The 18,177-nt window shown below is 39.2% G+C and overlaps 1 long non-coding RNA gene across 1 annotated transcript; it reads left to right on the top strand.

Annotated features, from left to right (window-relative positions):
* Positions 1–14,301: 14,301 nt before the first annotated feature.
* LOC139189650 (uncharacterized) lies at positions 14,302–16,462 on the top strand. The gene is made up of 3 exons (XR_011573477.1): positions 14,302–14,914; positions 15,131–15,256; positions 15,482–16,462. It is a non-coding gene; the product is annotated as an uncharacterized lncRNA (long non-coding RNA).
* The last annotated feature ends 1,715 nt before the right edge of the window (positions 16,463–18,177 follow it).

Here is an 18,177-nt window from a genome sequence, read left to right as displayed (position 1 = left end):
GTCCACACTGATATTGTATTTCTCTAAGAGGATTGTGAGGGAGAGGACCTCTGTAATGTGAGAAGGGATGTGAGAGGGTGAGGGGCTTCAGGCCTAAGAGTTGGCCTCCTTTAATTGTGAGGGTGAGGAGTCCTTTTATAGAATAAGAGCTCCTCACTTATTACATATTTGCCCCTTCCTTTATTACATAATTACATTTAAGTCCCCCGAGTATTTGTACGAGATCTATATACAAAGGCCCTAAGTATGGTACAAATAGTAGTCCCCCAAGTCTTCAATTAAGAGAGTCTTTTGGTTGAAGACTTGAAATTCAGTCCATGTGTGGGCCGAAGTAACTAGATGTCGTCTATGACTGATACTCGATATGAGGCGGTGCTTAATCTGAAATGATGATAAACTAGAAGTAGCATATGTTGTGAGGCTGCTCGGCTTGTGGCTTATATTGCCTTGGTTGGCTCGGCTTGTGTCGTTGAAGGTGAGTGAGTCCTATTTATAGAATAAGGGCTCGCTTCTCAATACATAAATGATGGGCTAGAGTTGATGCTCACGGTGAGGCGGTTGCTTAGTAGGCGGCGATGCTCTCTAATGAAGGTGAGGGAGTCCCTTTTATAAAATAAGGGTCTGCTCCTCAGTACATGAATAATGGGTTATGAGTGATGCTCGCGGCGATGCGGTTGCTCAGCTGGCGGCGATGCTCTCTAATGAAGGTGAGGGAGTCAATTTTATAGAATAAGGGCTCACTCCTCAAGACATGAATAATGGGTGCTCTCTAATGAAAGTGAGGGAGTCCCTTTTATAGAATAAGGGTTCGCTCCTCAATACATAAATAATGGGCTAAGTCCCCTAAGTATTTTTCATGAGGCCCAATTGAGGCCCAATAAATGGTACATAATGTAGTCCCCCAAGTCTTTAGTCAATAGAGTCTGTTGGCTGGAGACTTCAAATTGAATTCATATATAGGCCGAAGTGGCGGTTGTTCAGAGGCGGTATTTGTATACCTTGCACTAAAGCTTTGTAGGTGAAGCTTTGCAAGTGAAGCTTTGAAGCTAGAGCTCTGTAAATGAAGCTTTCGAAGTTGGAGCTTTTGTAAATGAAACTTTTGAAGATAAAGCTCTGTAAATGAAGCTTTTGAAGCTGGAGCTCTGTAAAGGAAGCTTTTGAAGCTGGAGCTTTGTAAATGAAGCTTTTGAAGCTAGAGCTTTTGTAAATGAAGCTTTTGAAGCTAGAGCTCTGTAAATGAAGCTTTCGAAGATGGAACTCTGTAAATGAAGCTTTTGAAGCTAGAGCTCTGTAAACGAAGCTTTTGAAGTTGAAGCTCTGTAAATGAAGCTTTTGAAGCTGGAGCTTTTGTAAATGAAGCTTTTCAAGCTAGAGCTCTGTAAATGAAGCTTTTGAAGCTAATTGACATGAGTGATGCTCATGAATGTTTATGTTGATTGACATGAGTAATGCTTATGGATGTTGACATGAGTGATGCTCATGAATGTCGACATGAATGACGATCATGAATGTTTATGTATGATTGACATGAGTGTTGTTCATGAATGTTTATGTATGATTGACATGAGTAATGCTCATGTATAATTTTGAAGTACTGGACGTACTTTTGATCACCTGGTTGATGATAATAGCGGCAGGGTGCCGAATAATTTTGGAGTACTGGACGTATTTTTGATCACCTGGTTAGTGATAATAGCGGCATCACCTGATTGGTGATAATAGCGGCAAGGTGCCGAATAATTTTGGAGTACTGTGCGTACTTTTGATCACCTGGTTGGTGATAATAGCGACATGGTCTTTTAGGCATATGGGCCTTTGCCCTCCACATAACCTTCCAGCCCATTATTTTGGGCTTGCCGTTTTGTTGTTTTTTATTTTTTATTTTTATTATTATTACCCTCTGATGGGGTTTATACAGATGTCTCCGAAAGATATGAAAAATAAATTATATCATTCAAAAACAAGAAAAGTAAATCTCATCATTCTGGTGGGGTGTTTATTCCTTACTTTTGCAGTGTGGGTGTTTATTCCTTGCTTTTGCTTTTGTTTCCCGCAGCTCACTTGATTGGTTTTGCCTTTCCTCTGCACCTTTGTTGCTTTCGTTTTTGTTTCCCATGTGCTCTCCTCGTTCATTCTCTGATTTTTCTGTTAGCAAGACTTTCCCTCTTTTCAAGGCTTACTGCCAACCAAACTAGATTTTGCCTCCACATGGTGAGTAAGAAAGTGCATGACCCATGTGCTCTTCTCGTTCATTTTCTGATTTTTCTGTCGGCAGGACTTTCCCTCTTTTCACGGTTCACTACCCACCAGACTTCTAACTAAAGGCCTCAACTTTATGAATTTACAATCGCCAAGTAAATAAAAGGAAAGCAACAGCTAATAGTGAAAAATCAACATAGATCCATCACTCACAGTAATGTACACTTCACACCTAGATTTTACCTCCACATGGTGGGTGAGAAAGTGCATGACCCAAATCCGACTCCCCATCTCCAACCGTGACTTAATCTGCATTGTGGAACCAACAAGTCCGGTGCCGGTGCCTTTCAACCCACTCAACCCATCTCCGAAAGTGGGGCCCGGTGGGTTCTGGACCATCCTAGAAGCTCGATTGGGATCGGAGACAGGGAACGACTGGGCAGTGAAGGGGACGGCCATGAATTGGGTTTAACCTGCTTCGATCTTACTGGCGGGTATGAACATGAACCCAACTTGGCTGCTGGAGTAGATAACCTGGAGAGTGCTGTTCTAGTGGCTGAAGGCGGCGCAATCAGGGTTGTGGACAGAGACGTATTGGGAGAAGGTGATAGTGAATCTGGTATACCCATCGTTCTCATCACATAAAGGTAAAATGGCAGAATGGCAATTCTTCCTTGTTCATCTTTCTCAAATTTCATGAAGTTTGAAAGGCTGAAAAAACGACGACATTTAGGCCCTATCTGTTCCGTACATACAGAGGCAATGTGGCAAAAGTCTTCATAGTTCATCTTTTCTGCACCAGTTGCATCATCAATCACACAATTTTCCCTTAAGCAAACCCATATAGCATCTAGATCATCCGCATTTAGCAAAAGATCTGATTGCTTATTTAAAAAAATGATATTTTGCTAGCCTCTGGACCCTCTGACTAAAAGATCATTCTTCAGGTTTCTTCTTGTAGAAACTTAGGATTGTGCCAGCTTCAGCACTTTTTTGTTCTTCTCTTTGAAAATATGAAGCAAGATTCTTTTTGTTTCAAGCTCCATGAGGGCTTCGAATCTGAGTCCGGCGCCGGATCCGATGAAGCGATGGTGATTGCGGACCCAAAGCATGGAGGAGGCAGGAAGGATCTTCCTCTGCGCGGCCTCATGCCTTCGCCGTCGTTGGAGCCACTGTACATTGCTGAACTCGGACCTAGCCGGAGCCCACGCACGGTTTGAGTTGCTAAACAAAGCCCTAGCTGCCACGGGCATATATAAAAATCTTAGCTTTTAGCTTTGAGCCTTTGAGCTTTTAGCTCTGATCTGCCGAGGATGTGGAGATATAGGGAAACTGAGAAAGAAGACTTGGTCACTTGGGTTTTGCAGATCCACGGTGGACAGTGGTGATGTTATGAAGGTTTCACGATGGTGAGATGAAAAAATGAAAGAGAACCGACATAGTTTTTCGTGTCGATTCCCACAGACAGCGCCAAATGTTGATGCACAAAACTAGAGGGGTTTTAGAACAACGTAAATCTGACCGTGAATCTGCAAGAAAGTAAATAACAGAAGATGTATCGTGGTTCACCCCAATGTTTGGGCTACGTCCACACTGATATTGTATTTCTCTGAAAGGATTGTGAGGGAGAGAACCTCTGTAATGTGAGAAGGGATGTGATAAGGTGAGGGGGCTTCAGGCCTAAGAGTTGGCCTTCTCTAATTGTGAGGGTGATGAGTCCTTTTATAGAATAAGGGCTCCTCACTGATTACATATTTGCCCATTCCTTTATTACATAATTACATTTAAGTCCCTCGAGTATTTGTACGAGATTTAAATACGGAGGCCCTAAGTATGGTACAAACACTGTGAATAATGGATATACAAATACATATATACATATATATATATATATATTATACTATTATGTTATATATAAATTATATTATTTACTAATCGGGTCGTATTCGATTATGGATACGGTTTGGGAACCTCTATAACCATATCCAAAATAATATAAATGGTTTTTCCCCATATCCAGAATATACCCAAATCCATTCCATTCGGGCGGTTATACTGTTATCGGGTTTAACGGTTAGAATTGCCATCCCTATCGTCAACATATATGAAATGGGCCTCTGGCTAAATGCTAGCTTTAGGTGAATCACCAACTTTTCAAGCCATGCGGCAGTAATCTCCAATGGGCTGGGCTTGCAGAGCCTAAAGCCTAATATAAAAAAACGTAACAATATGGTACGGACAGGAATAGTAAGCCTGGTGCAGGCCCATTTGGGCTATCCACATATAGCAGCCCTGTTTTTAATTCAGCCTCGGCAAATTTGGGCTCAGATTTCTCCCTTTTAAATTTAATTAATTACGATGCACACTTCGACGATCCGGGTAACACAGGCTCAGCTTTAATTGCATCCGTTAATCTTGATACAGGTTGGATCATTGACTTTGGAGCCACTGATCATATGACTTATGATTGTACTCTTTTTAATTCGACAACACCACAACCACGGGAAAGTATTGTCACTGCTAATGGCGGTATTGCTCTAGTTACGAGGGCGAGTTCGATAGCAATCACTTATACTCTCTCCCTACACAATTGCTTACTTGTTCCCTCACTCTCTAGCCATTTGTTATATGTTGGACATGTCACTAAGCAATTAGACTGTGTTGTGTTAATGTTTCCATCGTTCTGTTTACTTCAAGATATCCAGACCCAAACGATCATTGAGCGTGGTACTAACAGGAGAGGGTTGTACTATGTTGATGATGTTGCATAAGGTAAGTTCAAGTTTGTAATAATGAAAGGTTGAAGACTGTTCAGTTGTGGCATCGTTGTCTTGGTCATGCCTCTTTTGGTTATCTACGAAAATTGATTCAGTCATTATTTGGTAATATTCTAGATTCTTCATTAAAGTGTAATATTTGCACATTAGCTAAAAGTCATCGAGCATTTTATTCTCCAAGTTTGAATAAGAGAACAATTCTGTTTGAGTTAATTCATTCTGATGTGTGGGGGCCATCTCCGGTTACTACTCAGCATCGTGTGCGTTGGTTTGTAACATTTGTTGATGATTGCACTAAAATGACTTGGTTGTATCTTATGAAAAATGAAAGAGATGTGGGTGGTATCTTCAAAAAGTTTTATCACATGGTCAATACTCAATATTCCCTCCCTGTTAAAGTGCTTCGGTTAGACAACAGTGGTGAGTATCTTAATCAAGATCTTTCTCAGTTTTTTTTTACGGAAAAAGGCATTCTTCATGAAACTACGTGTCCTCAAATCCCTCAGCAACATGGAGTTATCGAACAAAAAAATCGGCATATCTTTGAGATTACCCGTGCTCTTCTTATTGGTAGTTGTGCACCCAAGACATACTAGGCAGATGCAGTTACCTCTGCTATTTATCTCACAAACCGAATGCCATCAGGTGTCCTATCTTTTCAAATGCCCTTGGTCGTGCTTGCTGATCATGTTTTGCTCATTTCCACTCTTCATCTCAAACCCCGGGTTTTTGGTTGTGTGGCATATGTCCATCTTCACAAAAATCAAAGAAACAAGCTCGATCACTGTGCAGTGCTATGTGTTTTCATTGGCTTCAGTCCTCAGCAAAAATGGTTATCATCCCTCAACTAGACATATATACGTCACCATAGATGTGACCTTTTCCGAAGAAGAACTCCCTCCCCCCCCCCCAACCATAATTGTGGATGCAAATTTCCACCTTCTTGATCTTGGACAAAATTGCACCTACAAAACAAATAACACCTTAGGTCAAGGTCATGAGCCACACGCACCCACAATGAGTGGGGGGGGGGGGGTTTGGCCGAAGAACCTCCGATGCCAAAGTTAGAATTTAGAGAGAAAAGTGTTTGAGAGTTTTGGAGAATTTTAGCAAGAGTGAAGACCTAGGTTTTTAGAGAAAAGTGGGTAATATTTATAGGGCATGGCCGGTCCTCTTTGGAGAAAGAGTGGCCGACCCTTTATGTGTATTTTGGGTGTTATTTGGTGATTTAATTAGCAAATTAATATATTGATTAGGAATAAATATATTAATTGGCTAATTAACATAATAAAAGGAATGTTTTTGGGAGGTTATAGAGTGAATAAATAGCTAATTGATTAGCTACAAAAGGGAAAATGAGGTAAAAGATATATGGAATGAAATAGGTTTTGGGAGTTACCTTATAGAAGGGATTTGATGAGATAGATTTTGAATTGTTACCTATTTTGGGCATTTTTGGTTTAGTTGAAGGATGATTGCCTGATGCTTGGGCGTAGGAGTCCCATTGTACCTCAAGGGTATTTTTGTCCTCTTTTATCCAAAAATCCACGTGTTGCCTTGTGATTATTTTTGGCTCCACAATAATCATCAGGGGAGATGACTGAAGGTGAAGATTATGGATGGATGTATGTCATCCTTGTCGTCTTTGATAGAATAACTAGTAGCATTGCAAACCCAAGTGGACGTGAACAAAATAACACTAAAAGCCCATTTGGGCATGATAATTCAGCTGCTAAAAGCTTATTTGGGCATGATAATTATGTTGTACATAGTAATGAAGACCCATCTGGGCGTGATGAAGATGCTATAAATGGTAGCAGTGAAGGCCTATATGGGCGTGAGAATGTTAAAGGTGGCATCACATAAGAAAAGGCAAGCCTAAGTGGGCTGAGTGATCAGGCAGAGACAGCAAGGCCAGAAAATGCAAGCCTAAGAAGGCTGGGTGATCAGGCTGAGACAGTAAGGCCAACTGCTGTTGTGTGGTAGAAGAAAGTGATAGATGATGTCAGACCCAACTAACATAATTTTGTCTACTCTAGTTAGTTTAACAACCCCTTTCAACCGCCTCAAGTACTCGTCAATGATCCTATGGATATCCTTTCCAATGTAAGTACTCACTTAGAAACTATTAAACCAATTTATGTATTACCTCCCAAACAAAATTAAGGAAAGCCACTAGACAGGTACTCTATGTCTCCATTAATCGACTCTCGCCAAAATATTATGCACTTGTTCAACAAATGGAAACAATTAAAATACCTACCAAAGTAGAAGAAGCCTTGAGAAGTCCAAAGTGGATAGAGGCAATGCAAACTGAGATGGAGGCGTTACAAAAGAACAAAACATGGAGTGTGATGACACTTCCCAAGGGAAAGAAATATGTGGGATGCAAATGGGTATTTACCATCAAACTTAAGGTGGATGGGTTAACCGATAGATACAAGGCAAGATTGGTAGCCAAAGGGTATACACAACTTTGGCGTTGATTACCAGAAAACATTTGCTCTGGTTGCAAAGATGAATACAATCAAAGTTCTGTTATCTCTTACTGCTAACCTTGATTAGCCACTGAGACAATTTGATGTGAAAATGTGATTTTACATGGGGATTTAGAGGACGAGGTATATATGGATTTTCCACAAGATATGGCATTGAGAATTCCAATGGAAAAGTATGCAGACTTCAGAAGGCATTGTATAGGTTAAAACAGTCGTTATGAGCTTGGTTTGAGCAATTCACTCAAGCTATGAAGAAGTATGGATATCGACAAGGGAACTCAGATCATACTTTGTTCATCAAGTGTAAGGATGGTAAAATGACCTTACTTATTATATATGTGGATGATATGATTGTCACAGAGGAAATTGAACGACTACAAAAGTACTTGTCTTCTGAATTCGAGATGAAAGATCTAGGAGGACTTAAATACTTCCTAGGAATTGAAGTTGTTAGGTCTCGAGAAGGCATATACTTATCACAACGTAAGTATGTGCAGACTTGTTATAAAAAACTGGTATGCTGGCGTGTAAACCGGCAGATACACCAATTGGGCAGAGTCTTCATCTTGCGATATATCAAGATCAAGTCTCGACAAATAAAGAAAGGTATCAAAGGTTAGTTGGAAGATTGATTTACTTGTCGACATGATATTGCCTATGCGGTAAGTGTGGTAAGTCAGTTCATGCATACACCCAGTGAGGATCACATGACGGCTATAATGAGGATTTTCAGTTACTTGAAAGGGGCTCATAGAAAAGGGTTAATTTATAGAAAGCATGGACACATGGAGGTGAAAGGATATACTGATGTAGACTTGGCTGGAAATATTACTGATCGACAATCTACGTCAGGATATTTTACGTTTGTAGCTAGTAGTCTTGTGACCTGGAAAAGTAAGAAGCAAAATGTGGTGGCAAGGTCTTTGACCGAGGCTGAGTACAGAGGAATGGCATATAATATGTGCGAGCTCCTTTGGCTTCGGATTCTACTCACTAAGATAGGGTTCAAACCAAAAGGGTCTGTACTGTTGTATTGTGACATACATTTCATAAATAAAAAGCTAGATGTTAAGTTAGTTGACTTTCTGTTTGTGAAAATAGAAGAACAGTTGGTAGATATTATAACTCATGCTGTTTCTGCTAGAAGATTTCAAGATCACTCGACAAGTTAGGCTTAGGGGATATTTATGCACTAACTTGAGGGGGAGTGTTGGCGTGAGCCCTAGTTTGATTAGGAATATAATTATTTTATTATTATTATTGTATTTCCTAATTTGATTAGAAGTCATTAACCATTACTTGTACGACAAGAGATGTAGTTGTCTATATATAGCCTCCGAAAGGGAGAAGAATAAAGTGAACATATTGAAACCCTAAACTTAATTTTAATTACTTTGTTGCTAAGAAGTAAGTTGGGATGAAACTTCGGAACAGGCCTCAACAAATTCTTGACTTCTTGGAAAAATACTAGCGACCCTTTTCCTGGAGAATATACTTATGGGATGGACAATGTTTTGTTGCCTCAGTTGGTTATTTCAGAAGGATCGAAGAAAAAGTTTCGCACTGGACCTTGAAACACTATTCAATTCACAGGTACTCATGGTTTAACCCTTACGTTATGTTGAACATCATGCAGTATACGTAGCCATGTTGAGCATCATGCAGCATACACATCCAACCTAGCTTAGCTTTGTTCTAGGGTGGTGTTCTACCCTTAAATGCTTTATGTAGACTTTAGGGTCTCTAGGTCATAGTTTTTTCCACAACTCTAGATTATAGTTGACTTCTTGGTGTAATATCCCTTAAATTAAGGGATGCTGTATATTTGTTGTTTCCTTTGCTACTTCTACAAAAGTGTGTTGGTTGTAATCTCAAACATTGGAAACCAAATTCCACATGGTATCAGAGCAGTGTCTTTCTTAGGCTTGTCTCTGCAACCTTTATTTGTTGTGGTCTTTCACTATTCTCAACCAACAAATATGGTGGAAGACAATTTAGTTAATCAAGAGGCTGAGAGCACACTTGCCTCACCTCTTACATTCTCTAAGGTTAACATCAACCCAAATCAAAGACTCAACTCAGTTTTGTTAAACGAGTTCAATTATCTCCCATGGTCAAGAGCTATCACCTTAGTTATTCTTAGCTCTTAGAGGAAGAGCTAAGCTTAGCTTCATCAATGGAGTCACCCCAGTTCTTGAAAGCTCATTTCCATGAATTATGGCTTTGCAAAGATCAATTGGTTAGGTTGTGGCTACTTAACTCTATGGAAAGAAAAATTGCTGAAATTTTCAGCTATTCAGAATTATCAGAACACCTATAAGATAAGGTGAAGGAGATATGTCAATTAGAACAACTTTGCTAGGGTCTTTCAGCTTAAAAGAGACATCGCAACAAGAAGATAAGTCATTTGTCCAGCATCTAGGTGACCTTACCATTAAGGAAAACTGAGTAAGATAAAATCTTCCAACTACTAGCAAGTCTAAGCACATAGAATGAAGACTTGAGAAGCCATATCTTGATGAACTTGGAGCTGCCTTCCTTCTCCATTGTGTGTGCTACCATACAACGTGAAGAAGTTAGGAGAAGAGTTATGGGTTTAGACTCTAAAACCAGCATGCGAGATGCTTGAGCGTACACCTCAAATCACAAGGTATCTGAATCAAGAATCTACAAAGGCAAGATACTTGATATGAGATTTGATCACTATATTGGTATCGGGTACCTTAAAATTGGGCATACCAAAGATCGGAGTTGGGTACTCCATCTCGAGTTGAAACCCAAGTTCAACAAGAATGGCAAGGGATTCTTCAAGGTAACTCTAGGACCTGCGTACAAAGGTAGCCACGTAGCCAACCTTGTAGCAACCTCTTCCACAAACCATACAGTCCAAACTCACACTAGTGGAATGCTGGATTTCACGTCAAATCCCACTGCACTGATAAATGATTTTGCATTTTATCTTCAACATAAGAACTGGAAAGGTCAGAGTGAAGAGATAGTGAGAACTGGAGCTAAGCATCACACTGCACTCCTGGGGAAGTTTGTTGGTTTTTTTAGCAGAGGTAGAGAACATCACACATGAAGACTCTCTAGGCATCTTAAATGCCTTTTCTACTACTCTAAATAACAACCTTTTGTGTGACTGTTGGATAATAAATTATAGTGCCATTGATCATATGTGTAATCAACCTACAAACTTGCATGATTTGCAAAAAATGTCTTCCCAAGTCTCAGTTGCCTTGCTATTTTCTCACCTCATAATGTGATTTTTTCAGGATATAGTTATCGGGAAGATGGTTGGTGAAGGTTTCTTTCTAAATGGCCTTTACTACATGCCAATGAAGTTATCTCAATAAAAAGCCTTCAAGTTAGTACAAGTACAAGTCCAAGTCATCCTCAGGATTCCATTTTGTGGCATCAACGCCTAGCCCATCCTTCCCAACCTGTTTTGTTTGAAACTTTTACCCAGTTTAAGTCATACTAATATCAAGAGTGACACTTGCAATTTCTCCAAGTTTGCTAGACTACCATTTAATTCCTCTTTGTCTAGGGCTAGTATACCTTTTGAAATTATACATTCAGATGTTTGGTGTCCAATTAATGAATCATTTGATGGTTATAAGTATTTTGTGACATTTGTTCATGATTTTACAACAATTACTTTGCTATATCTCTTAAAATTCAGAAGTGAGATTGTTACCATGTTCAAGGATTTTAATAATCATGTTACCAACCATTTTGATTCTAACCTTAAGATCGGATAATGGCACCGAATATATATCTAACATCATGTCACAATATTTGAGCACACATGGCATTTTTCATCAAACTGTTTGTGTTGGTACAAAATGGGGTAGCTGAGAGAAAAAATAAGGATCTTCTTGAGAAGACACGTTCAATCATGCTTCATACAAATATTCCCAAGAAGTTTTGGTCTCAAGGAGTTCTCACTACCACTTATTTGATTAATAGACTTCCTAGTCGAGTTTTGGATTAAAATCCCCATATAAAGTCTTAAAAAACTGTTCCATAGACTTGTCACATTTAAGGGTTTTTGGATGTACGTGTTTTGTGCATATTCAAGCTCCATAACATGATAAGTTAAATCCCTGGTCAATCAAGTGCATGTTTTTGGGATATTCTTCAACACAAAGGGGATATAAGTGCTTTAATCATGCTACTCATAAGTTCGAAGAAACCATTCCTTTTTTCAACAAGAAATGCACTGGTTCATTTGAGGGGGAAACTTGGGATGATCTTTTTCCCTTACCCCACTCCTATGTTGGCATGGATTCTGAGCTTGTTGGCACAAACCATGATCTTACACCTGCTTCCTAGCAACAATCACCTCAATATGTCCATTCTTTTGATAGCACGACGCCATAATCTTGTGACAATGCTACATCACCTTCGCTGAATTCTTAAGAGACATACATGCCTTCAATAAGAATGAACCTTCCTAGGGCACGTCAACCCCCACCTAAATTGCTTGATTATGTCACATATACTGTCAAGCATCTTATCACTGATTCTGTTGCATACCATCGTTTCTCTACCTCTCATCAACATTTTCTTAGCTCTATCTCAAGCCACACTAAGCTTAAAACCTTTCAAGAAGCCACTCTTTAGCGTGAATGATGATGGGCCATGGATGAAGAGTTACATGCTTTAAGTAAAAACAATACTTCGAGTATCGTTCAGCTTCCTCCTGGAAAAAAGGCAGTTGGAAGCCAATGGCTTTACAAACTCAAATTTCATTCTAATGGAACCGTTGAGAGACATAAATCACAATTGGTGGCTCGCGTCTTTACCCAAACATATAGGGTAAATTATAAGGAGACCTTTGCTTGTGTGGCAAAGATGAACATTGTTCGTGTACTACTCTTAATGGCTGTAAATCAAGGGTGGTCCTTGTCTTAAATGGATGTAAAAAATGCCTTCCTTCATAGGGAACTTGAAGAAGAGGTATACATGAAATTGCCTCCTGGACATCCTCAAGCATCTTATGATGGTCTTGTGTGTAAGCTTCACAAAGCCATCAATGGCTTGAAACAGTCTCCCCGAGCATGGTACGCCAAGTTAAGCTCATTCTTAGAGAGGTAGGTTCTCAAAGAGAAATGCCAACTTATCTATCTTCATTCGACATGGGTCAGTAGGAAGATTGGTAGTTCTAATATATGTTAATGATCTTATCATCATTGGTGACAAAATGGATGAAATCACTTGTCTTAAGCAGTATTTTCATAAAAAAAATTGCCATCAAAGACCTTGGCCAGTTGAAGTATTTCCTAGGCATTGAGATGGCTACATTACACAAGGGATTGTTTTTAAATCAATGAAAATACATCTTGGATCTTCTTCAAGAAGCTGAGATGCTTGATTGCAAGCCTACCAATACTCCATTGGATTGCAAGCTTAAGATGGATATGGAAGGTGATGCTTTGAGTAATGTTAGTTACTACCAACGATTAGTTGGTAAGCTCATTTATCTTACAATTACTTGGCCATATATTATCTTTGTTGTGAGTTTAGTTAGCCAATTCATGTGTGCACCAATCGTTAAACATCTTCATGTTGTTAAGAGAATTCTCATATATCTTAAAGGGTTTGTTGGGCATGGTATTGTGATGCAAAATAATGGTTCCACCCTTATTCAAGGCTACACCGAAGCGGATTGGGCTGGCAATGCCCTTGATCGAAAGTCAACCACTGGCTATTGTACTTTTATTGGTGGAAACCTTGTCACATGGAAAAGCAAGAAACAACAAGTTATCGCTTGATCCAGTGCTAAAGCTAAGTATAGGGTAATGGCTTCAACAGCCTATGAGCTTATTTGGCTCAAGAGTCTTCTTCTTAAGTTGGGGTTCCTGAACATTGCGTCCATACCTCTCATGTGTGACAATCAGGCTACGATGCATATTGCATCAAACCCAGTTTTTCATGAGCGCACCAAACATATCAAAGTGGATTGTCACTATGTGAGGGCTCAAGTCCAGTCCAAGGTTATTCACACAGTTTTCACTTGAAGTCATGATCATTGGCAGGCTTGTTTACCAAGGCTTTAGCAGCCACTCATTTTTTAAGTCTCTTTGACAAGCTTGGATCCATTAATCCTTTGGATCCAGCTTGAGGGGAAGTGTTGAACATCATGCAACATATGTAGCCATGTTGAGCATCATGTAGCATACATAGCCAACGTAGCTTAGCTTTGTTCTAGGGTGGCGTTTTTCCCTTAAATGCTTTCTGTAGACTTTAGGGTCTCTAGGGCTTAGTTTTGAATAATACTTGGCTACTCAAAGGATGAGTAGGAACTCCTACTCAAAATTGTTCATTACCAATTTATAGAACTTCGTGTTTATAATCAGAATCGTTCATAATATAAATCACCCTATAAAGATCCGCTATGCAAAAATCAATTAAAACTAAGGTTGTTTAGTCATCGAACTGTATAAAAACAAATGAACAGAATTGGTAAAAGCATTACAAACCGTCTATATATTTGCTAGAATAGATTGACTAAACGACCTTAGTTTTAATTCATTGTTTGCATGGATGATCTTTACAGTGTGATTGATAATATGAAAGGTTTTTATTATATGCACAAAGCTTTGTGATTTAAATACTAAGAGTTTTGAGTAAGAGTTTCTACTCATCTTTGAGCAGTCAAGTAATGTTCCTTAGTTTTTCGACAACTCTAGATTATAGTTGACTTCTTGGTGTAATATCCCTTAATTTAAGGGATGTTGTCTATTTGTTGTTTCCTTTGCTGCTTCTACAAAAGTGTGTTGGTTGTAATCTCAAACATAATATACGAAAATAAATTTGAAACCAAATTCCACACGTTAAGAATGGTTGTGAATCCAATTTATGTGTACAATTCCAATGAGTTATACTATGCAAATGAGGTTGCCAATAATTCTACCATCGCAAGGTTAAAGCTTACTGTATCGGGCGAGATCCAGCGGTTACTTGTCAATAAAGGAAGCACTGAATGGGCTGTTGTGTATACTTTACAGAATGATGCATGCAATAATTATGTACAGTGTGGAGCAAATGGCATTTGCAAGATTAACAAATCACCCATTCGTCAGTGCTTGCCGGAGTTTTTTCCGACATCAACCAGCGAATGGGGGGTGCTTATTGGACACGTCGGTGCGGGAGGGAGACACCACTGAATTGTCCAAAGGGAGAAAGGTTTCCGAAAATTGAAAAAGTGAAACTTCTGGACCAGTTGGATTTTTGGGTCAATAATAGAACTAGCACCAATGAATGCAAGGCAGAGTGCTTAAAGAATTGTTCTTGTATGCCTTATGCTAACTCAGATATCAAAAATGAAGGCAATCGCTGTCTGATGTGGTTTGGCGACCTAATTGATCTGCGCGAGTTCGTTGAAGAAGATAGTGATCAAGAGCAAGATATATAGACCATTTTCAGAGCTAGGTAAGTCAATACTTTGCTTCATTAATGTTAGCTCCTAATATTGATCAAGAGCAAGATCCATTTCTTTTGAATTGGATGTTGCAGGGAACAAATTGAACAGGTCAAAATCGGGCAACTTTGTTATGCTTCAATTTAAGGCCTAAACACATGAAGAAGTGCTAAAATCAGAAAATTGAAAATGTGTGGTTTAACGTTTACATCTTGTATGATCTTCAGGGAAAACGAGTCAGAAGAAGGATAAAAAAGTAGTACTCCCTTCAGTCATATCAGTGGTTTGTTTGCTACTTTTTCTGGGTTTGGGCTATTCCTGGTGTATAATTCTGAAGAGAAGAAATAAAAGAGGTAAAACATGCAGATGCTCCCTGCTGTTATATTTATCGACACATTATTGAAAAGAGATGCTTCAATGCATTGTGCCCTGAAAGAATATATGAAAATTATCATGTTCATATCCTGTGACGCTTCTCCGCCAGAGGAACTCTAATGCATTGACAAAAAGACTATTTGAATATTTATGTGTCCTTTACATTCTTCCCTTTGTTTTCTTTCTGTTTTTTCATTTTACAGCTTCAGGAGACAGACAGGAGAACTTGGAGTTGCCACTGTTTGATTTTGATACAATTGCAGCCGCCACCAATCACTTTTCCCACACAAACAAACTAGGAGAGCGTGGTTTTGGTCCAGTTTACAAGGTAACAATGCAATACTTTACGATGTTGGCTACGAATTTAAGCTAATAGACTATACTTAATATTCAAGCCAACTTAACCCAAGAAGAATTCGTAGCTGTAAAGAGACTCTCAAAAGATTCTGGCCAAGGAACGGAAGAGTTTAAAAACGAAGTTACGATGATAGCCAATCTTCAACAATGGGATCTTGTTAAACTTTTGGGCTGCTGCATCGAAGGAGATGAATGGATGCAGATTTATGAGTACATGCCCAACAATAGCTTGGACTGCTTCATTTTCGGTCTGAGATTCTGCCCTATATCTTCCAGAATTGTTAATATTTATTCCGTTCTATTTAAGCTCTGTTTGTGTCATCCAATTTAATTAAATATGGTGGAAGACTTTTGCAGATCAAAATAGAAAGGTGTTGTTAAACTGGGAAAAGCAATTAGACATTATCATGGGAATCGCACGAGGACTTCTCTACCTCCACCAAGATTCCAGACTAAGAATATCTTACTTGACAATGAGTTGAACCCCAAAATATCTGACTTTGGCATAGCAAGGATTTTCGGACGCAATCACACTGAAGCAAATACAAAACACATAATTGGGACATAGTGAATTATACCAACACATGTCATGAATTTCTTCATTTCTAGTTATAAACTACTAACGTTGTGTTGTTTACGTGCAACGGATATATGTCTCATAAGTACGTAATTGATGGGAAGTTTTCGGTGAAATCTGATGTGTTTAGTTTCGGTGTTCTTTTGTTGGAGATAATAAGTGGCAGAAAGAACAGAGGGTTTCACCATCCACAATCACAATGTTCTTGGACATGTAAGCATTACATACTAATGTGTGTTTTCCAAATGTTGAGCCTGTACAAACTATAGTTTTCCATGTGTATTGAATATCAGAGTGCGCAAGTAACAAACAAACAAAGTAACTATAAACTAATATGATTTTATTGACGTAAAGAAAGATTGGCATGACGACTCCATAACCCAAGAAACTACATTGTGTCTAACTTATTCTTCAGAGATATGAAACTTTATATTTATAGCGAACAAACCTAACCCTAATACTAACAGGCTAGACCCAAACTAAACTTGTAAGAAAACCCAAACAATATAATACCTAAAATACTAATATTTTCCAACACCCTCCGTCAAACTCATGGTGGTATATGACATGGGTTTGCAAATAAGCAGATGTGGACTGGCTCTGTTAGGCGGACTAGCAAGCATACAAACTTGACTTGACTGGACTTGACTTGACTTGACTGAACTGGCGAACTGGCAAACCAGTGAATTGGTTTCGATTCAGGCATTTTGATTCTGGCTGGCAAACTGATTTTGATTCATACTGGCCAGTGTTGAGAGTATGGAAAGAACCTGTCACTAAACGGACGAGATTTCCATATCTCAATTATAGCAACGAACAAAAACAAAGTCTTATCACTCAAGTGGTCACAAGTCCAAGCACTTGAGGGACGGTCACAAAACAACTCTAAAAAGGCCAACAACTCGTGTAGGCCTCAAAACCAACCAAGCCCTATAGGAGCTTCAATCAACAAGGCCCAAAAAAGCCTTTAAAAGAATCACAACAGCCCAACAAATCGTGGGGTCCAAACCCAATTTTTACCTTTTCTATTTTTCTGTTTTCTTTTCCTACTTTATATTTTCTATTTCTTCTTTTTTATTTCTAAATCAACCAAAGCATTCCTTCTTCTCCGGTGTGACATGGATGATGGGTGCAGGAGCAGCGGTAGTTTCTTCAAGCAGAGGGGTTTATGGAAGATGGCAGTGGGTATAGACCTGGGTGCGGATAGTAAAAGTGATGTAGAGTAGCAGCAGCGGCCAAGGTACATCAGTAGTGGTTAAGTCAGATCAAAGACGAACTCGATTCGAGTTGTTTGTTTTTGGGGTTTGGGCTTCGTCAAACAAGTGGTTGTCGAGTAGCAGTGGTGGTGGATGCGAAAGCAGTGTGGTGATGATCTGATGAGCAAATGATGGTGGGTATTGTTCAGGCAGATGCAAGTGCAGGCTGGTCAATCTTCAAACTCTAGGCATCGACTCCGGTGCGACGAGGCTACGGTGGCAGGACTTATACATCACAATATTATTATTATTTTTTATTATTATTTAAACAAAAGCCTAATGACAACAAACAGACAATATGAACATAAGCAGATTAAATCTCGAATGACGAAACCTGCTCTGATAGCAAGTTGAATATCACAGTGCGTAACTAATGAATGAACAAAGTAACTTTAAACTAATATGATTTTATTAACATAAAGAAAGATTAGCATGACGACTCTATACCCCAAGAGACTACATTGTGTCTAACTTATTCTTCAGAGATACGAAACATTATTTTAGGGGTGAGCAAACAGGCCTTAGGCCTGCAGGATGAGTACAGGGCGGGTTTAAAATTTGTAAAGACAAACGAGGTGGGCCAGGGTGGTTTCACAAAATTATTGGGACAGGGCGGCTGCAAAAGCCTTAAGAAACAAGGCCCCGGTTGGACCCGTTTCTCCCAATTCTCACAAAATTATCAGATATTTGGTGTGGTAATCTAGACTTT

The sequence above is a fragment of the Malus domestica genome, chromosome 11 (assembly GCF_042453785.1).
Source record: "Malus domestica chromosome 11, GDT2T_hap1".
Classification (NCBI taxonomy): Eukaryota; Viridiplantae; Streptophyta; class Magnoliopsida; order Rosales; family Rosaceae; genus Malus; species Malus domestica.
Note: the sequence above shows the minus strand (reverse complement) of the source record. Positions and strands in the feature narration are given on the sequence as shown.